The sequence below is a fragment of the Pavona decussata genome, unplaced genomic scaffold (genome assembly GCF_977016875.1).
Source record: "Pavona decussata unplaced genomic scaffold, jaPavDecu1.1 SCAFFOLD_366, whole genome shotgun sequence".
In the NCBI taxonomy this organism is placed as follows: Eukaryota; Metazoa; Cnidaria; class Anthozoa; order Scleractinia; family Agariciidae; genus Pavona; species Pavona decussata.
The window spans coordinates 357501-371519 of NW_028145742.1; the positions used below are offsets into that span (position 1 = coordinate 357501).

Below are 14019 nucleotides of genomic sequence, written 5' to 3' on the forward strand. Positions count from 1 at the left end.
TGCGACACTCATTTAAAACCTGCTCTAGGCAGCCTTTGTACTTGTTTTTTACACGCAATTTAAATAGAAAAAAAAAATTTGTTAGCAAGCATACATTACTGCATGAGATATTGGTTGGGATACGCAGTAAGGCTTTTAGCATATTTTTAAAGCCTCTTGGATTTTAAAAAGCTAAGAAAGATGTGTATAATCAAAGGCTCAGAGCACGTACCAGACTGAAAAAACGAAAAAGGGGCCTGTCGGATGTCGCGTATTCTATTCCCTGCATCTCTGGGTACACTGTACCAGGCCTGCTTGAATAGTGACGAGTACAGGCTGTTTTGCCTTACCGTTTTGTATCGAAATAGACCAAGCCGTTTGGTATTGTATAAGGTTAGGTTTCACCGCTTTAGTTTGAAATGAGGAATTTAGATATCACCCTTTGTCTAAAATAGGGAATATAGTCCGCAATTTGCGTGCAGCTTTTACCATATTACTTTGAATGCGGCGTAAATTTCTTACCATATTAGCAGGAGAAACGTTTAGCTCAGTCACGTAAGGCCAGCTGTGGTGCCGCAGTTTGAAACGTGTGGTAGAGAGATTCACCCTCAAAATTTTTTTCCCTCGCCGTAACGCTTACAAATTTCGTTCGTGTTTTTCGTTGTTTGGCGTTTCTTGAACTCTCTACCGGGTCTGTTCACTGTGCCCCTGACGAGAATGACAGACCTTCTGAGCAGACGGAGCTTTGTTTTGCTTTTGTCAATCTATGCTGTTTCTTGATTCTCTTTTTGGTGAGCTCTCTAAAATACGTGCGTAAGATTTTCAATATTTACTTAACATTAAAGTAATTAGACCTAAAGCTACATCGCTTCTCACTCGTTCCGAAAAGTTAAGCGCTTTTAAGTTTGCATAAGAATATCAGAAAATCAATCCTTATAAACGCTTATGACTGCAAACAAAAGGGCTGTCCACTCGGCCGTTCAGCTGTTCATCTACTTTCGCTGGTTCGTTCGCTCGGATTCTTGTTCGCTCATTTTCGCCGATGTGCGTTCGATGGACTGTTTGATCGTTAACTCGGTCATTCGGCTATCCGTTCGCTCGCTCGGTTCTTCGTTCGCTGGGGTTTCCGCTGGTTCGTTCGTTTGCACTTTGGGTTTTTCCAGTTTTTGCTCCATTGGTCTGATGCACAAGCGAGACAGAAGAGCAGGAAGAGCAACCAAGTACAAAAAGTAGCTACATAATTAGGCAGCTGATGCTAAACATGATTGCAGTGACAAGCAATCGATAAATGGACAATGGATTTTGAAATACGTCCGTCGAAGCCTGTTACCATTATATGTGAATATATAGTTTCTACTTCGTTTATTCCTACTTTCTGTCTGCCCTAAATATGGACCTCGCCCCCGTAACTGACCCTCACCCCTCTCCTCCTACTTGTGGGAAGAAAATAAAAAAAGACTCCTTCTATAGTTGTTCTTAAAACTGTAGTCTACTGTCACTGAACTGGTGTGTGTTTATTGAACTGATGGTGTGGTTATTGAACTTTTGATTTTACATTGACCCCCAATCCCCCCCCCCCCCCCTTCCTCTCTTCCTACATGTCCTAATGAAATAAAAAACACTTCACCTATAGTTATTCTTACAATTGAGGTCTACTCTCACTGAACTGATGTGTTTTTTGAACTGTTTGTGTGGTTATTGAACTCATTTGAAAAAACAAAAGAAAAAATCACCACCAACAGACACGTATTCCAAATCCACCACCTTTCTATAGTTGTATATTTCATGTTTACGTTGAGAAATCCCAGTATATAGCTTATCTATCTGCAATAGGTCGTTCTTTAGACCAGCAGTTATCAAACGAGTGTAGTATACCTTTTTGAGCCAAGAATGTACAGCAGAAGACATTTTAAACCCGTTTAGTTCTTTAAACTCAAGAAAATTAAGGCATGGGTTTCTAGTTGACTTACTCAAAAAATCAAGGGGGTGGTCAATCTTCTGAAGATTTAGCTGTAACGTCGCAAGACTTTGGCAGCATAATATGCTTACAAATGTCAATATAATGACATACACAACTTATGCAAATTAGGTCACGTGACCTGTTGCGGCCGAATTATTTATGAAAACATTTGAGCAAAAATGGCACCACTTTTTATCAGTCCGGCAGAGTTATCAAATTTGATAACCGGGACCAAAACAAACTATTAGCCAATCAAACCGCAAGTTACAGTTCACGAGGCATCTTATCATAGCAACCATCTTCTCTCAATATGGTGGCCATTTCAATATGAAAACATTTTGATGGGGCTCTAATTCAACATTCAATTTCGGAAAGGTTTAGAATAGGAATTTTGCCCTGACATTAGGAAAATACGGAACAATCTTTGTACATAGTACATAGTACAAAGCTCATTTTGATTTGTATCGATAGCGCGGGCGATAGCGTCGCAGTGGTGGACCGAGGAAACCTCGAGCGGCTTTGGCTGAAGCACACAATTCCTGAGCGATAGCCGATCAAAATGAAATACCAATCCCACAAAAATAACTTCCATCAAAGATGCTTGTTTATTGCATAAACATTAACATGATTTGAACTTCTTGTTGCCTTGCTCCTCTCCTTCTTGTCCTTCGTCAATCTGTATGAATGAAGAAATTTTGCGTTATAACTAACTTTTGTGACTTCAAATAAATTTTGTTCTTTCTTGTACCAGGGATTTCAAAAGTGCAGGAGGCGATGATTCGATTGAGCAGCAACGTGTGTAGAGTCGCTTCGATCTGTCCTAGATAATTGAAGCGACGTACTGCAATAGAAGTAAAATAAAAAATAAAATAGAAGTGCAACGGCCAAGTCCCGTTCAAATTGTTCTCGAAAGGGCGTATTGAGGTTGTTTGCTGTGGTTCAAAGCTCGAACTGTTATGAGTCTGGCATTACACGGGCTTAAAAAACCAAGCATAAATTTGTAAAGGATTGGGAAAATCGTAAAATCGTACTGTGAAGGCATACCTCAACATCCGGCATGTCACCTTCATCACCGAGCTCTGAAATCAATCTCTGTGGTTACTGTCGGCTGGCTGGTTATTAATCTAACGACGAGAACAGAAATAAAATATATGACAGTCATGTAAATGTAAGCTTAAATGTACCACCTAGAAAAATACGAATAATTTCCGTTCGTACGGTATCCAGTATTATTAGTAACGATACTGAACAAGACAAAGACATGTAATTGCCAAGGAGGCATTTCCGGAACAAAGCTTTCGATAATTTTTGACTGAGTTGTTTATCAAAATCGTTCCTGGATAACTTAATTTTGAAACCTACCCTTCCTCACTAGACTTTCCCGCAGTCCATGAGCTCCTTTTTCTCTCTATTAAGAAAGTATTGTACGCGGCCTTAGTGGCCTATTCCCGGCCTATTTGCTTACCAGCAACATCTCTCAACGTACACGCTTTCTTAGCGCTATCAAGACAATGTTCGACAATTCCTCCGGTATTTCTTCCACCGAGGGCAACTCGCATTGTAAGTTAAAAAGGATCCCTGTTTCCAAACGTTAAGTAGCTATTTTCTCTCGGTGGAAATCCGTAATGCTGCCTTCATTTCCAGTCATCCTAGAAGCACAAGTAATTAACAATGGCGGTCAGTAGCGGAATCAGACCGCAAATCAAAATATCATAGTGCCCTCTCACAATTCTTCATGCCCTCCGATAAATAAGTGTTGAATCGAAAGATATATTAATGAAGATCACGACATTTTTTCTTCGTGTACCACAAAAAATTACAACTACCTTAAAATTGATGGCAAAGACAATAAACATACCTGAAAGGGACTATCATTTCGTACCACCTCTTCAAATCGCAAGGGAAGATCTCGCATAACTCTTTCCCGATGGTCGTCATTTTTGCAGGGCCTTGAAGTTTATTGTTCTATCGACGTTTTCGCCTGGAATTCTGGGTATGGAACGCGAACACAATCGAAAAATCATCGAAACAATTGAACGCTCTCCGAAAACTCACCGAGCTCTGAGCTGGAGGCTGACGGTAGTTTTAAAACTTTGCTACTGTTAGGCACTTCATTTCTGTGCTGACGGGTTTTTTGAATATTCCTTTAATTTTGAAAATAAACGGCATTTTTTACTAGTGCCCAGTCCCTCCAAAGTAAAATTGGCCATTTATTTTCAAAATTGAGGGAATATTTAAAAAGGCCCGGGCACAGGAATGAAGTGACTAACAGTGGTAAAGTTTTAAAACTACAGGCAGCCCCCGGGAGGTAATAAAAAGTGGTGCCATTTTTGCTCAAAAGTTTTCTTCAATTTTGCATCTGTGAAAGGTCACGTGACCTAATTTGCATAAGTTCTTTATGTCAATACGTTAACATTTGTAAGCATTTTATGCTGCCAAAGTCTTACGACGTTACAGCTAAATCTTCAGAAGATAGACCACCCCCTTGCTTTTTTGAGTAAATAACTAGAGACCCATGCCTTAATTTTCTTGAGAAGTTAACGAATACTCCTACCACTTCAGCTCGCGATCTAAAAATCCGTTATATAGTCGGTTACCTTTCAAACTTTAAATTAGCTCTGCGCAATCAAAAAATTACGACGCCTCACTGAAGCGGAAAGACAAAACGGTTCAATCGGTATAGGAGATTCTACAAGGTAAAATCTCGCACTATCTTGTAGCTCAAGTTACTTGAGCTCAATATTATTTTAGGTAAGAAATACTTATATTAGACTTACCAAATATTATTGCAGTTAAAGGCATGGACACTCCTCGCAATAGACTGCTCCCCAAGATACAGGTACTGATTAATTATAGACAACAAAAAGCAACCTACAACGGCAAAAGACACGTAGGGCTCAGCCAAATGGTACCATCGTGGCGTCGAAACGTGTGGAAATAGGTCACGTGCTGCTCATTTGCAAAATTTCCCGTCCCTAACCTCCTACGGATATTTTATATCCCCTCCCTCCCTAGGGCCTATTTTCTTGTCTGCCTTCTGAGCTCCTGAAGAGACAAGGCATTCAACTTTTTGCCTATACTGTGGTTGTTTATTGTTTTAAATAGCATAGATGAGCTCATCTTTTTAGGTATCCAAATTTTCAAAGTAACGTTAGATAAGAATGCTTGACGCATCATTGTTGCAGCTTACACCGGAGAAAACGCTTGAAATCAAGGAAGCCATTCAGGCTATTAGGGCTTATGAACGGGACCAGGAGCTTAAAGTGCTACTACGATCAAATAATACGATCGAATACCTTTTATTTGCGGTTGATTGGTAGTTTATGTCCTAAAGTACATGATCTCCAAGTTATATCCTCATAAGATGAAGGAAAGTGCGATTTTTTTGCGCTCAAACTCCACGAATTTTCATCCGCCATTGAACCGCCATGTTCCTGCGGCCTGGTTACCAAAGGCAGATGGTGTCCAATGACAACAGAGGCCGGGTCACCCGGGAAAAACAAGTGACGTCAGACTCTCAACTCGAAGCCCAGGCGAGCCCTACGAGGCTAACTTCTCATACGGTTTCGAACACGTTTTCGAAAAATGTTTCGTTCTTTCAATGGTGGGAAGTCGCTGTGTTGTTCAGTGGTATAACAACTGCTCTAATCGAGCGGCAGGAATTGCGCTGCATGCGAGTCCGGCCGACAGAACGAGAGATGTGTGGGTCCAGTTTGTTGTCTTGCCCGTTTTGCTATTTTCTCAGTTTAGTTCGAGGGACACTTGGGCATTCCACCCAAGTCAGTGAACACAAATTAAACCTGATCTTTTGAAAAGGGTAAGCGATCAGGAGATCGTGAACCTGAAAAAAATCTCCGAAGGGGAAGGAGCGGCAAAAGGTAAGCTTATGTAAAGTGGGCGAAATGTGTGAATATTGTTTTTTATCTTTGGTGATTTCTCGATAGCTTGTGTTACCGCCATAAAATCGTCAGACTTTATTTTGATTGTTTACATCTTAATGACATTTCGTGTAATCGGACATGACGTTGTTTTTTTGTTTTTGTACCCGGATGAGAGCACATGGCATGGTTTTTTGTGGAAATGTACTACGGATTGTAAGTTTTTTACAGCTGGTGTAAAATGCTTGTAGTCATTAAAAAATCATCAAAATGTTACCCGAGGTAAGAGATTTGGATTTGGGAGCCGCGGGAACATTTTTCTGGTCCTAAACGAACCGGATACGACGAGTGAATCGAAGAATTTGTCATGGAATCGACCGATCCGACCGATGGCGGTCTGCATTTGGAAGTGCGTGGAACTATGAAAACACAAATTGTTATCCTGAGAAACAAGCGAGCGTCTGTGAAGCGACGAATTACGAATACCATTAAGAAATTGAACAGTTCTATCGAGCAATTTGCAAGAAAGGCCATTATCCGCGGATATGTTCATATTCTGGAAGAATGTATAAACGAAGCACGTGTTCTAAATGATCGACTGGTGGCTGTTATTCCGGAAAACGAGCACGAAAAAGCCCTCACTTGGTACGAAGTGGAACTGGAGAGAGTTCAGGAAGTGAAATTAGAGGCTGAAGCCCATCTTGAGCAAAGAGCAGACGAAAGCGTTAGTGGATTGAGCTCGCTAAAGGCGAGTAAAATTTCGAGTAGAAGTGCTCATGAAATCCGAGCAAAGGTGACTTCGGCGGAAATCAAAGCAAAACAACTTGCTATGGAGGAACAGCGACGAAAGCAAGAGTTTGAGCAACAATTGGAGCTAAAAAGGAAACTTGAACTGGTCCAATACGAAGCTGAGAGAGTTAGATTTGAAGCCGAAGAAAGGAGAAAAACTCAGGAAGCCGAAGACGAGGCTGCACGCCTTGCAGCCGAAGCTGAAATCCTTGAAAAGGCAGCAAACACTGTTAGGTATGATCACGAGTCTTTATCTAATCGATTGCTTGATTTTGAGGATGATTCTTTGGAAATAATTCCTTCTTCTACTGCTGAACAGTGTGTGGTCTCTCAACCACCCCCTGGTCTTGTGAAACAAGCACAAACAAGTTGTGAAACTGTGTTGTCAACTAATAACACCTCGTGTACTGTTACATCATCCCCATCGTTTCAACAACCAAAGTTTAGTATCCCATTTGTTGGTCCTTTGAGTAAGTCAAGGCCTGTAAAGGTGCTACAGTCATGGATTGGAGATTTGCCTAATTCATGTTCTCAGCCTGACATTACACCAGTTATAGCTGACCAAAAACAAGTGATTTATGGCTATTCTACACGTGATTGTCTTCCCAAGCTACAGCTTAGCAAGTTTGATGGAGATCCCTTGCATTGGTCTGACTGGTCATCAATGTTTAAATCAATTGTTCATGATGCTAATCTCTCCCTTAATGGAAAGATGCAACATCTTCAGAACTCTGTGGTCGGTAAAGCTAAGTCTGCAATTGAAGGGTATGGTTACAGTGGAGATTCTTACTACGAGGCACTGAAGGAATTGGAAAGCAGGTTTGGAAAACCTTCTCTTGTTGTAAAAGTCACGCTGGACAGATTGAGAAAAACTGCACGACTACAGAATGACAAACCCCATGAAGTGAGGAATCTATCAGATGTGGTGTCAACCACTGTGTGGACTTTCAAGAGGTTTGGATACGAGAATGATCTGGCAGCTGAAGCTAACCTTTCTCTTGCGGTGGATAAGCTGTCCCCAGAACTCAGAGTTAAATGGAAAGACTACATCAAGGCTACAAACCAGCAGCGACCGACCCTGGTTGACTTGTGCAACTGGTTGAAAGGGCAGGCAGAGATCTATGATGATTGCTATACAAGGATATCAAGCCCTAAGTTCCCATTTCAGCCCTTTAAGAACAAATTTCGGTCAGGTATTCCCAGTGGAGGAACTGAAAGGCAGAGCACTTTCTCTGGTAATTATTCATCTCATCAGAAGCCTACAAAATTGTGCCTTTTGGGAGACGGACAGCAACATAACTTGTCTGATTGTTCCAAATTCAAAGCTATGAGTGTTGAGGAACGTCTCAGTGAAGTTCAGAAACATAAGTTGTGTTTTCGTTGCCTTCAATCTGGGCATTGGCTCAACAACTGTCCTAATAGAAAGCAGTGTGGTGTCAATGGATGTACGCGACCTCACAATGCATTATTGCACTCTATAAGGAGCGTCACCCCCTTGGAAAGCAGTGATTCCGTAGCAGCAACCTCATCCAATGAACATTCTAGCGCATCTCATAGAAACAGAGACTCAGTTTTGTTACAAGTGGTACCTGTAACACTTTATGGTCCAAAGGGATACTTCAACACGTATGCAATGTTAGACACTGGAAGCACATGCAGTTTGCTGTTAGCAGATGTTGCCCGTAACCTTGGTTTGGATGGTCCGTTAGAAAGCGTGTTGTTAAATGGAATTCAAAAAACATCCGAACTGTTGACAAGGCGTGTAAGTTTACAAGTCAGTCCATTGAACGACCTTGGTAATCGATTTGATGTGGATGGAGTCCTGGTAGTTGATCGCCTGAATGTACCTGAAAGAAAGGTGGAACTCAAGGAAATACAGGAGAAATGGCCACACCTGTTGGACTTAGAGTTGACCGAAGTTGCTGGAACACAGGTCACTCTACTTCTAGGCAGTGATGTCCCAGAGCTTATTGTGCCACTGGAAACCCGAAGTGGACCGAAAGGGTCACCAATTGGAATTCATACTGAACTTGGGTGGGCTATTACTGGCCGCCTACCTGGTTATATTCAAGACAGTGAGTCAGTTTGTAAAGTTCATGTGGTGACTGCGGATGAAGAGCTCCATGAAACAGTGAAATCTTGGTGGCGGACTGAGAACTTTGGTTGCCGCTATGACTATGATACCCAACATTCAGTTGAGGATGCAAATGTCATGAAGTTTCTGAATGAGAAAACCCGAAAGGTGGATGGTCGATATGAGGTTCCGTTGATTTGGAAAGATCAGAACATCAGACTCCCTGACAACCGCATTGTGGCAGTCCATCGTCTTAATGTTCTGGAAAGGAGACTCCAACGAGATCCTGAGTTAGCAGCTGCCTATGAGAAAACCATCAGCTCAGACTTAGAGAAAGGGTACATCAAGAAGCTGACTAAGGAAGAAGTAAATGCACCCGTGAAGCACAAATGGTACCTGCCTCATCACCCTGTTCTAAATCCCAGCAAACCTGGAAAGGTTAGACGAGTATGTGATGCTGCTGCTAAGTTTCAAGGCTCATCACTAAACAGTCATCTTCTGAGTGGTCCAGACTTAATGAACAATCTTGTGGGAATTTTCATGCGATTTCGAGAGGACCGGATTGCAATTTCTGGAGACATCGAAGCGATGTTTAATCAAGTTGCTGTCCCGCCAGAGGATCAAGTTGCCCTTCGTTTTCTGTGGCGTCAATCACCTGGATCTGAAGCAGAAGTCTATCAATACCAGCGTCACATCTTTGGAGCCAAGTGTGCACCAACTTGTTCTAACTATGCGCTTCTTAGAAGTGCAGAAGAAAATAAACTGCAGTTTCCAACTGCTGCCCTTGCAGTAAAGCGAAACTTCTACATGGATGACTTCTTCAAGTCCGTGGAATCGAGCAGCAAAGCTCTGGAGCTGCAACAGCAACTGGTTGCAATGCTGAAGCTTGCAGGATTTAACTTGACCAAATGGATCTCAAATGAGAAGGAAGTGATCGAGCGTATACCAGTATCAGAGAGAGCTCCCTCTGTAAAGGTGGTTGAAGAAGAAATTGTCATGCCTGTGGAACGTGCTCTTGGTGTCATTTGGGACACTAATTCTGACTGTTTTGTCTACAAGGTGGTTAAAAGGGACTTGGCAGACACGCGACGCAAAATTCTGAGTCTGATAGCATCATTGTTCGATCCAATTGGGTTCCTGGCTCCATTCCTGGTGCGAGCAAAAATCCTTCTTCAACAAGTGTGGCAGTTTGGTATTGGCTGGGATGATGCACCACCACCAGAATTCCTCATAGAGTGGTCCAAATGGCAGGAGGAACTGGAGGGGCTTTCAGAATTCTTTGTTCCCCGTTTTTATCGTCATGTTGTGGACAATCCATCTGTTATTGAGCTGCATGTATTTGGAGATGCCAGTGAACTGGCATTCTGCTCAGTAGCTTACTTTAGATTCAGCTATGCCAGTGGAGCTGTGAGGTGTGCCTTTGTTATAGCTAAGACGCGAGTAGCACCCAAGAAGCCGTTGAGCATTCCTAAGCTTGAACTGCAGGCCGCAGTATTGAGTGCGAGGTTATCTGCTGTAGTAATCAAGGAGCATGATTACAACATTGATTCTAAATACCTTTGGACTGACAGTAGCACGGTATTTCAGTGGATTCGTGGGGAGTCAAAGCGCCACCCTGCATTTATCGCTAATCGAGTTGGTGAGATTCTGGACATGACGGAACCCAGTCAATGGAACCACTGTCCTGGTCCATTAAACCCTGCAGATGATGGAAGCAGGGGACTTCCGGTTAGATCGATCGGGTCAGAGAGCAGGTGGCTAAATGGTCCGGCCTTCCTACATCTCCCTGAAGAGAAGTGGCCAAAGGGGAATTCAAAACTTGAAGCCTCCAACCAACCTATGAATGACCTGCAAACCCAAGAAATGGCAGTAAATTGGACTGGTGCAGTGCAAGATTCAAGGCGTAAATTCATTTCTTTGGATAAGTACTCATCCTTGACGCGACTCCTCAGAGTAACTGCCTTCAGTTTTCGGTTTATTTACAACTGCAGACGCGCAGTGGTTGAACGTCGAATTGGTCTGTTGTCAGTTGAAGAGGTGGAGCAAGCTCGGAAATTCTGGATCCGCAAGGCTCAAGCAGAGTCCTTTCCCCAAGAAGTTGCCACTCTTAAGAAAATTCTACCCATTTCAAGCAAGAGCAAATTGGTTTCTCTTTCACCCTTCTTGGACGAAGAAGGAATGGTTCGTGTTGGTGGTCGGATTGAGAGAGCCAATATACCATATTCTGGCCGCCACCCTTTGGTGTTGTCACCTGAGCATGAGCTGAGCCGTCTTATCATCATAAACTGCCATGAGAAGCTTAAACATGAAGGCGTTGGACATGTCCGAAACGAATTAAGACAACAGTACTGGATTCTGCGCTGCCGTGCAACAGTACGAAAGATTCTGTATCAGTGCTCTTATTGCAGAAGGCGAAGAGCAAAACCAGAAGCACCATTGATGGCTGGCCTTCCCTCTGATCGTCTACAAGTTGCACCGGCATTCTCGAAAGTTGGAGTAGATTTCTTTGGTCCACTAAAAGTGAAGCATCTCAGGAAGGAAGAAAAGAGATATGGTTGCCTCTTTACTTGTCTTGTGACAAGAGGTGTGCATTTGGAAGTTGCGCACTCTTTGTCTACTGACTCTTTCATCATGTGTCTTCGACGGTTTATAGCAAGACGAGGTAAACCAACTGTCATCTACTCTGACAATGGAACAAACTTCGTGGGAGCCAACCGCGAGTTAAAAGAATGCCTTTGTGAGTGGAATCAAGATCGAATTGCAAATACGCTGAGCCAAGAAGGAATTCAGTGGGTATTTAATCCACCCGCCGCACCCCATATGGGGGGAATATGGGAGCGTTTGGTGAGGTCTTGTAAGAAAGCCCTTGATGCTGTCCTGCGGAATCAAGTCCTCACGGATGAAGTATTAGTGACCGCCATTACTGAAGTTGAGTGGCTGGTCAACAGTCGTCCTTTGACTGAAGTCAGCTCTGATGTGGAGGATCTTGAAGCGCTGACTCCAAATCATTTTATTATTGGTAGAGCATCTCCTAATCTGCCACCCGGTATTTTTGCTGAAAAAGAGATATCGTCTCAGAAGCGTTGGCGTCAGGCACAAGTTATCACCGCCCACATCTGGAATCGTTGGTTGCGAGAGTATCTGCCTGGTTTAGCTGTTCGCAAGAAGTGGTTTCAACCTATGGCGAATGTTAAGATTGGTGATTTGGTGCTTGTGGTAGACTATGGAACCCCGAGAGGCTCCTGGCCTCTTGGCAGAATTGTGAGAGTTTTCCCTGGCCATGACAATGTCGTGAGATCAGCTGAAGTGAAGACCAAGTTTGGTTTGATGAAGCGTCCTGTTGTGAAACTAGCCCTCCTAGAAGAGTGTTCGCCCATTTAACTCAGCCGAACACGGGGGGAGGATGTTACCGCCATAAAATCGTCAGACTTTATTTTGATTGTTTACATCTTAATGACATTTCGTGTAATCGGACATGACGTTGTTTTTTTGTTTTTGTACCCGGATGAGAGCACATGGCATGGTTTTTTGTGGAAATGTACTACGGATTGTAAGTTTTTTACAGCTGGTGTAAAATGCTTGTAGTCATTAAAAAGTCATCAAAATGTTACCCGAGGTAAGAGATTTGGATTTGGGAGCCGCGGGAACAGCTTGTTCAGCACCCATACAAATAGCAGTCACAAATTTTTATACACATTTTATATTGCGTTTCTAAAGTACTAAACTTTGATTGAACGAGTAAATAATGTTAGTGCAACTAGCTCCCGGAACTAGCTTTTCCCTCCGAAGCATTTCCAAAACATCTCAGTGCGATAAGAGTAAGCTTGTGTTTACTTTGCTTGTGCAAAAGCTTGTGGCAAAAACTGTGCAAACAAACGCGAAAAAAACCACTTTAATTATCCATTTTCACTCAGCTTTCGATAAGGTGGTCTTTGGCGTTTACAAAAGGGTTCCTTCTTTCTTTTAAGTGGTTTTCTTGAAGAAATAGTTTGAATTTTTGGTTTAAGAAAGGTTTTAAGAAAACCTCACATTAAGTTGTTTCTTATCAATTAGATTCAATTGGTAATGTATTTTAAATTTTGATTTATTTTTCAGACACTGAGTTGCAACAACGTCAAAACCCAGCTCTTACTATTAAATACAGGCCAAAACAAGCCTTGCAGAGCACAACACGTGAAAAATGTGGACAGCCAAGAAAAGGCCAGTGCTCCTCCTTAAACTAGCAGTTGAAGAGCACTGACCTTTCATAAGGGCTTTTCTTGATCTTTTGTCATCAACCACCAGTTGACAAATAGAATCAATAAAAGAACTGTTTTCTTTTCATTCATCATGCCTCCTCATTGTAACTCTTTCCATTACATAGGCTTCTGTTTTAGCGAATGGCCAGAAATTACTGGGGAGGGGGGGGGGAGTGAGGTGGAGATTTTAAATTGAGCAATGAAAACGATGTGACCCTCCATAGCGATGCAAATGAAATTTCATGACCCTCCCCCTGAACAGGTAATACAATGTAGCTCAAATACCAGAAAAAGAAAGCAAGAATGGAGGCAAACTGTAAGTTACTGGAACCATTTTGCCCCAACATAATTCAAATCATCTATAGAGCCCATTGGCATCATATAACTCCATTATGCTACACATTTCCTTTACATTAATATTTTAATACTTAATACTTGTCTTTCTTTTGTTAAATAATGACTTAAATTAACAAATTTTATTTTGTCTTTTGTATATAACTCGCTCTCCCTGTCATGATTGCAAGAGCATAAATTTATGTGACCCTCTGTTTTCACTGCTTATTCTTTCATGACACTCCACCTCCCCCCCTCCCCACCCCCTGCTCCCTGCTAATAGGGAGCTGAAGCACAGACATTCCTGAGCCATGTATAGCAACCAGAACTCAAATGTTTTCTCTTTTGGTGTGGTTTTAAATAAATACTAATTTGAATATAAACAATATTAATATGAAAGAAATGTGATGGTATATTTCCAGCCTGGTGAATGAATGAGAATGATGATTATTCAAGAAAGTGACGCAGGCATACTCCGAAAAAAGAAATCCGAGCACTCGGATTTCTTTTTTCGGAGTATGCCTGCGTCACTTTCTTGAACAATCATCATTCTCAATATTAATATGGTAGCCATTTTGGAATGAGGTTTATGGTTCATTGTCTGCAGTACATTAATAATTTTATTTTTATGTTCATTTGAAAAAGAGTGCCAGAATCTTGTTTCACCAATAAATTTGTTGTTGTACAAATGAAATTGAATCTACATTTTCTAAGAATAAACACTGATCAAGAAGAACAACCTTGAGAAAAAAATCAAAGGTGGCTCAC

The 14019-nt window shown here is 41.9% G+C and overlaps 1 protein-coding gene, 1 long non-coding RNA gene and 2 pseudogenes across 4 annotated transcripts in view; 3 read left to right on the forward strand and 1 right to left on the reverse strand.

Moving 5' to 3' along the window:
* The window catches only part of LOC146452550 (uncharacterized), a 43173-nt pseudogene that overhangs the window by 15963 nt on the left and 13191 nt on the right, over positions 1 to 14019 (forward strand). Inside the window, exon 2 of the transcript XR_014859679.1 lies at positions 1 to 519. This exon is cut by the window's left edge and continues 23 nt beyond it. The product of XR_014859679.1 is annotated as an uncharacterized LOC146452550 (transcript). The remainder of the gene's footprint in view (positions 520 to 14019) is intronic.
* LOC146452552 (uncharacterized) overlaps positions 1 to 14019 on the forward strand; it is a 27112-nt gene that overhangs the window by 2108 nt on the left and 10985 nt on the right. The gene's annotated exons all lie outside the window — the stretch shown is intronic.
* Positions 1 to 14019, reverse strand: part of LOC146452553 (uncharacterized) — a 172781-nt gene that overhangs the window by 1425 nt on the left and 157337 nt on the right. The window lies entirely within an intron of this gene.
* LOC146452554 (uncharacterized) overlaps positions 1 to 14019 on the forward strand; it is a 28370-nt pseudogene that overhangs the window by 1160 nt on the left and 13191 nt on the right. The window contains exon 1 of the transcript XR_014859714.1: positions 1 to 519. This exon is cut by the window's left edge and continues 1160 nt beyond it. The product of XR_014859714.1 is annotated as an uncharacterized LOC146452554 (transcript). The remainder of the gene's footprint in view (positions 520 to 14019) is intronic.